Raw genomic sequence first — 7,665 nt, forward strand, 5'->3', positions numbered from 1 at the left:
GGGTCAGGCGACAGCTTGGCTCTTGAACACTTTAAAAAAAAAAAAAAAGGTTTTACAACCTTGGAAATGGCCTGGGGCCGTTCTAGTGTGTCTTTTAGGGTCATTGGAAGCACTAAAGGAAATGAGAAGTATCTACAATTACCGTAAGTCTGCTTATCAGAGGATGGTAGTGAGGAGCAGCACTTAGGCTGTTAATAGAATTGTACATTTTGAATTAGCCTTTTACTTGGAAGAACAACGCACAGAATGTTTCATCTTGAGAATTTGACAGCCATTCCCCACCCGCCAGATCTCAAGGAAACAGCTGACAGTGTTTGCTGCCAATGATAAAACTCCACTTCTTGAGCAAAAATGAGAACGCTGGAAAACCTAGAGCTGCTGATAGAAGCTCGACAGTTTCCCAGAACTTACTCTTTTCATGATGTAACTGGAGGCATTATGAAGAAGTGTGATTTTTTTTGTTATTGTGTAATGAAATCTGTTAATATTTGGGGTGGCCTGAATAAATCGTTGAACCAATATTTTCCAAATGACTTATGTTTGGTGTTATAAAAGAAAAGGCAAGGCAGAGCAATTCAGAGTGTATGAGAGACCAAGGAATTAGAATTTTATGAGGAAGAACAGTTCATTGTTGTGGTTTTAGCTTCCACATAACAGTTGCCCTGTAAGAAAATACTTGTTGGATTTTGTTGTAGTATCAAAAGAATAGTATTCATATTTATCAGGCAATGATATGAAAATACTCCTGTTGTTTCCAATGATCTGTTGGTGTGAGCCTGGATGTTCCTCATATACTTCAAACAAACCAATTCTGATGGGAGCAACTCGGGGATCCTAGCTGTCTTCTAGTAAGCAGACTTTAAAGAGATTCCAGAAATTAAAAATACAGCATCGCTTTTCTCAATAAATGTATTTTTTGTAAATAGTTCATTTTTTCCCAAAAGGATGTTATTCATGAAACATGTTGTGGCAGTTAAATAATCTCCTGTTCACTTGAGTGAAGGGGTGGAATCTAACCTGTCAATCAGGTCATAGCCAATGAGGCCTCTGTGTGGGCATGGCCTTCTCCTGAGGATTCTGGGAAATCCAATTTTCCTCCCTGGAGGCAGGACACACACTCTCCCTTCAAGACATGCCTATTGACAAACCACATCGAGACACACTGATAGAGCCAGAGCCTGGAGCTGGAGGAGGAGCCATGTGGAGACCCATACCAGAGCTTAGATGCTTCCACCACCACTGGATCCACAAGACTTTCTGCCCACTGGGCTGTGATTTTCCTGCATTCAACATCATTGCATGGCTGCGTGAGTCTAAAGAGGAATATATGAACTAGTATCAGACATATGGGCTAATAAAAGACTTATGGACTTCATTTGGACTGGGCTGGGATGTTTTCTTACTATACAATTGCTCTTTGATATAAAATTCTCTCACACACATACGAGTCTCCCTAGTTTTGTTTCTCTAGTCTACTGGATTAACACACATGTAGTTATGGTTTTAAATTATAAAGTTTTTTCACTTTTAATGTCTACTATGATAAAGAGCAATGGAAATAACCCACAGAAATAAAACCTCTTTGGGATCCTCAATAATTAAAAAATGTAAAGCGGTTCAAACACCAGAATGGTTGAGAACCTCTGGTCTACAGAAATAAAGCTGGCCACGTTTAAACCTTGTAGCACAGACTGGTCTCATTCCCAGGGGGCTGCTGCCATGGGAAATCACTGCTCTCTGAGCCCCAAAAGGAATCAGAAGTGAAGGGGGAGTGGCAAATTGCTGGGCCTTCCCGATACCAATCTCTCCCAGCCTTATTCTCGTTCTTCCTTCCTTTTTCCAAAATTAAATCTTAGTTCTAGCTTGTCTATCAATAAGGAGAGGCAGAGCTAGGTCAGAGATTCCTTTGAAGGCAAGAAGCCCTGGATTGTTATTGTTTTGTTAAGTGCCATCTAGTCGGTTCCAACCCACAGTAACCCCACAGGTGCACCAGAATGAAACACCGTCCGGCCTGCGCCATCCTCACAATTACTCATGTGTGAGCCCATTGTTGCAGCCACTGTGTCAACCCATCTTGGTAAGGGCCTCCTCTTTTTCACTGTCCCTTCTACTTTACCAAGCATGACATCCTTCTCCAGGGACCGGTATCTCCTGAAACCATGCCCAAAGTACGTGAGACGAAGTCTCCCATCCTTGCCTTTAAGGAACATTCTGGCTGTACTTCTTCTGAGACAGATTTGTTTATTCTTTTGGCAGTCCACAGTACTTTTAATATTCTTCACCAGCACCATAATTCAAATGAATCGATCCTTCTTCAGTCTTCATTATTCAATGTCCAATTTTCACACGAATAAGAGGCAACTGGAAATACCATGGCTTGGGTCGGGCACACCTTAGTCCTCAAAGTAACATCTTGGCTTTTCAGGACTTTAAAGGGGTCTTGTGTAGCAGATTTACCCAGTGCCATGTGTCATTTGATCTCCTGATTGCTGGTCCCAGGAGTATTGATAGTGGATCCAAGCAGAACGAAATATTCTTGACCTCTTGTATCTTTTCTCCGTTTTCATGATGCTGCCTATTGATCCAGTGGTGAGGCTATGGGTTTTCTTTACATTGAGTCGTTCAGATACACAAAGCTCACAGCCACTTCCATGCGGTCCATAGCAGAGAAGCTAGACTCACTTTGGATCCAAGTGAGCAGCTGAGGCTGGGCCATGCCTTAGGGCCTCAGCCTCCAGCTCTAAGGACTTGCTTGTTGTGGCATATAAAAAGACTTTCCCCCAGCTTTGTCTCCCCCAAAGATATGCCAAACATTAGAGCCCGTTTGCTGTGGTGGGAGGTCAGATGCTTAGAGCTATTCTCCCTGAAGGCATTCAGACTGCTGTCTGGTCCACTGTCTGGTCCACTGTAGGTGGGGTTCACACCCTACTGATAATGGTTTCCATGGAGAGCTAGAGAACAGGTCAAACCTGCTCAGTGACATCCAAAGTTAGGTTGCCATTCTGAATCCAGGATCTGCCCTTCCTGTCACATGTGTACCCCCAATCCCTTCTCTTCCTATTGCCTGTATATCCCTAGATTGTCCCCCTCTCATTGCTGTAACCTATAGTACAACCCCTTCCTGTGACATATACCTTTATCTGTAATTAGGGGGCTTGCACGCCCCCCAAAGGTATTTAGGCCTGGGTTAGTAATAAAGATCCCTCTCCCCTTGGCTCTCTCCCCGAGTCCTCGCTCCCCTGTCCCCTCTCCCCTTGTGGTCCTTCCACTCCCCCTCTCTCCTGCCCTGGACCACCAAGAGGAGCTGAGATGCGCATGCTACCATGAAATGTGTCTGACTCCATTATTTCAATCTCTTGTCTATCTCTCATACTCTCTATGACTTTACCATAACCTTTACTTATTATCGCTATACAATTGCGCCTACCAGACCTGTGATGATTTGTGGGGGACTGGCCTCCCCCCACACTTTGTGAGGCTTCCTTGGTCTATCCAGGAACTTCCCTCTCCCCAAAGAAATAAATTGCTGTTTTGTGCTTCACTTGCAGGGAGTGGAACTGGCTCGCTCTTCACGCTGCTTCACACCTGAGGCTATTAATGGGGAGGTTCCAATCTCCGCCACGGGCAGGAGACTTCGGGGACTGCCACTAGGTGGCCTTAGGAATGGACAGATGGAGGCTGTGGCCCTGACCTGCTCACTGTGTCAACAGGACCTGCAAGGTTCCGGCTCCCGCCTTCTGCCCTGCCACCACTTGCTCTGTAAGGACTGCTTCCAGGGCTTGATCCAAGGACTGGGGCAGCTTTCCAAGGAGCAGGGGGCTCCCTCAGATGGTAAGTACAAAAGCACCACAGCGTCACCTCGTTGTACACGACGGGCCTCGCCGTGTGTCATAGGCACTGAATAGCAGTGTAGGAAGAATCAGAACTTAAAGACCCCAGGGACACTGATTACTGAAAGGAGCTCTTCAGGGAATCCAGGAGACAAAGCAAATATTCTTGATGCCTAACACGTCTGTTTTGTAAGCTGGGACTTTTCACGATTGGGATTTCCTTCAAGCGGTGGCCAACGCAGACGGCGAGAAGGTTTTGATTTAAGGTTTAGCTGACTGCAGATGGAGCGAATCTGGGCTCATCAAACCTCTGAGGCAGAGAGAAGAAGGTTGGGCTATTCGAGTTGGCCAGGCAGAATCACACTAACTTGTTAGTGAATCCTTTGCTATATAAGATGCTGCCCAAGCTGCCAGGCAGATAGGAGTCAGTCTGTGCCTTGCTCCTGAGTGTCAGGTTTTCTAGGAAACAATCATATTGCGACAAAGTCCTTGGAGATGGGAACCATGTCCCTTCATTTCAATATTTTAACACAGGACATGTAACAGAGGTACAGCGCATGTCTGTTGGATGAACCTGAAGAATGAGAAAGTGACATGGATTGGCAGTGCCTAGAGACATCTTCTTTGCTCTTGTTTGTTGTGTGCTCGGCAGTATTTCCAAAGGGATTTGTAGCACAGGTCTCCACTCTCTTTGATGCATGCTAGCATTGTGCTCAGCAGTGTGGGCTTTGGATCTGTTTTTTGAGAACGTAGTGCCGATGAGCAAGCTATGTAACCTTTCTGAATCAGTTGTGAGTTTGGGGCACAGAGAAACATTCTGTTTACAGTGGTTTTTTCAAATTATCATTTGATTTAAAAAATTGTAACTTAAAAATAACCTTAGATGTTCTTTCAGCTTCTAATTATACCTTATAAATCTTAGTATTCTATTTATAAGTGGAACAAATGTTAACACTTTTCAAGAATCTCAATAATTATAAACTTAGTTAATAATTTCTTTGATAAATTGAGACTTTTATTTTCTTTTAAAATACTTTTCTTACAAATTAAACCAAACCAAATCCCTGCCATCAAGTTGATTCTGACTCATAGTGACCCTCTAGAGGGTTTCTGAAGTCATGAGTCTTTAAGGGAGTAGACAGCCTCATCCTTCTCTCTCAGAGCACTTGGTAGGTTTGAACTGCCAACCTTGCGGTTAGCAGCCCAATGCTTACCTGACAGTGTCATTAGAGCTTCTTGTCTAACAACTAGATCTTCCCAATTTATAAACATGGGGAAATATAAATATGTCTTAGAGGTTCTAGAACCATTCATCAATTGTCTCAGCATGTGATATCAATAAGATTTAAAAAATTGTGGATATATATAATTTTTTAAGTTATCGCATTCTTTTTTTTTAATCATTTTATTAGGGGCTCATACAATAGTTATTGCATTCTTTACTCACTTATAAATTCTCATACCTTTGTACTAAAATCACACATCTAAAATAACCACTTAATTACATATTTTTAATTGAGATCTCATGGCTCAACTGTTAGATATGTTCATATGAACATGTCAGATTCTTTTAAATGTTCCAGATACTTCAGCACCAACTAGCCACAGATTACTTTTAATAATCCCCAAGATGCAGTGTCTTCCCAGGGTTAGAAGATATTAACTAAGAAAATAAGCAAGTTGGAATTTGGGGGCAGGGGCGGGCACTGAAGTTACTTAAAAGCAGAGAGTCGTCCCAGCTGGTTGCTTATCATAGATGTTCTCACGGATTCTATTTATACTTAAGAAGTAAATAACCCATGTCCCTGTTATTTTTAATAAAAAATTTACCGAAATATAAGGTGTATACGGAAAAGTGCACAAATCACCCATGTACCATTTGATGAATTATCACAAAAGGAACACATCTGTGTTCTCAGCCCCGCCTACCCCACCCTCACCCTCACCCTTAGCTCAGGGGTTGACTATTGCATGCTCTCTTGTACTGTTCACCGAAGGAAGGTGACCACTAGACAAGAAGGGTTCATAAAGTTCATGGAAAAATTCCATTATCTTCTCATTCCATTTCCCCAAGAACTTTTAGAAACCCCTTGGCTTAGTAGTTTGGCTTCTGTTTGAATTTTATATAAATGGACTCTTGCGGTATATACTATATCCTGCCTGGCTTTCCTTATTCGATTTTATTTATATGGAAATCATGTCTTTTGTTGCCTATTATAGTTTGCTCATTACCCTTGCGGTCTTGTACTTCAGTTTATGAATATGCTATGCTTTATGTGCCAGTTCTATCAGCACTTGTCCCTGGGGTTGAAACTACATTGTTGTAGTCGCTTCTGACGCGTGGTGCGCCCCTGCGGGCAGAGTGGGACTACTCCATGGGCCTCAAGGCTGGAGCCTTTTAGAAGTAGATAGCCAGGCGTTCCTAAGTGCCTCTCAGCTCAACTCACTGTACTGAGTTGATGCCGGCTCATAGCGACCCCACAGGACAGTGTAGAACTGCTTCTGTGAGTTTCTGGGCCTACGACTGTTTGCAAGAGTAGAAAGCCTGGGCTTTCTCCCTCAGACCGGCTGGTGATTTCATTCAAAGCCCCACCCTTTCAGCTAGTTGTCAAGCACATCACCCTTTACGCCACCCAGCCAACCACTTGGTTTAAAACCATATCCCAGCTCAGTTCCTCTGGTCACTTCTCTAAGGCCCACTTTTGTTCGCCGTTGAATCGATTTAGACCCATAGTGCCCCTGTACGTCAGAGTACCACCGCCCCCTTGCGGGGGTTGGGGGGAGGGGCGGGGTGGGGGGTTTCCGAGGCTGTGATGTTTACCCATGCAGGTGGCCACGCCTTTTCTCCCGCAGCCTGGCTGGCGGGCTCCGAGCACAGACCATTTTGGTTAGCAGCCTGTGCTTAAACTGTGCACCACGGGGCTTCCAGTGCACACAGCGACGAGCTTCTTTCCGTCACTGCCTGGCTTGTTTGAGTTTATTTGTTCATTTTAAGATTTTTACAGTAAGCCCGATGAGGCTTTCTTTGACTATCAAACTGGAACTTTAAAGACATACTAATGATAATGATTAGGACCATGGTTTTGGGTGCCATTGTAAGTGCAAGGGAGAATTAAAAACCTTAGCTTTGGTGTCAGTATATCTGAATGGGAGTCCTGCTCTGCCTGCCACTTCACTGTTGTCTGACTTGCGCAAGTTACTTCACCGTCTCTGAGTTTTCTCACCTGGAAATGGGGCTGAAGATGATCCTAGTGAACTGATAGCACTGCTATGAGGATTACATAAAAATAAGCCACATAAAGCATCCTGGTGCATAGTTAGCGATGAAGGAATGTGGCGGGAGGAGGGGGAAGCTACTATTTAGAATGTGGGACCCAGAGATAATTTCCTGAAGATGTGGCATCTGAAATGGTTTCATAAGGTCTGGTCAGGCCTTTATCACCTTCTGCATTTGCATTTGTGGGCAGAATGGCACGAGCTTCCTCCCGACTAGGAGTGTTGAGGACCCAGCACTCTGTGAAAGGAGCCCTGGTGGGGCACTGGGTAAGTGCTGATGCGCACTGGAAGGTGGGTGGCAGTTCAAACCCAGCAGTTGCTCCTGGGGAGAAACAGGCGATAGTCTGCTTCAAGACTGATTTACAGTCTGGGAAACCTGGGCCCGCTCACTCTGTCCTGTAAGGCCACCGTGAATTGGTATCATCGTAATGGATTTTGCTGGCACTGTGTATAAGTGTTGGTTTGTGTGTCTGTCTCCTCTGTGTTTCAGTCCTATGGCACTCAGGGATCAGAGATGAAAAGACCGGGCCCTTAACCTTCAAGGTTCATGATGCATCAA

Source organism: Echinops telfairi, unplaced genomic scaffold, assembly GCF_000313985.2.
Source record: "Echinops telfairi isolate 266 unplaced genomic scaffold, ASM31398v2 ScPeMD7_60;HRSCAF=208, whole genome shotgun sequence".
Lineage (NCBI taxonomy): Eukaryota > Metazoa > Chordata > Mammalia > Afrosoricida > Tenrecidae > Echinops > Echinops telfairi.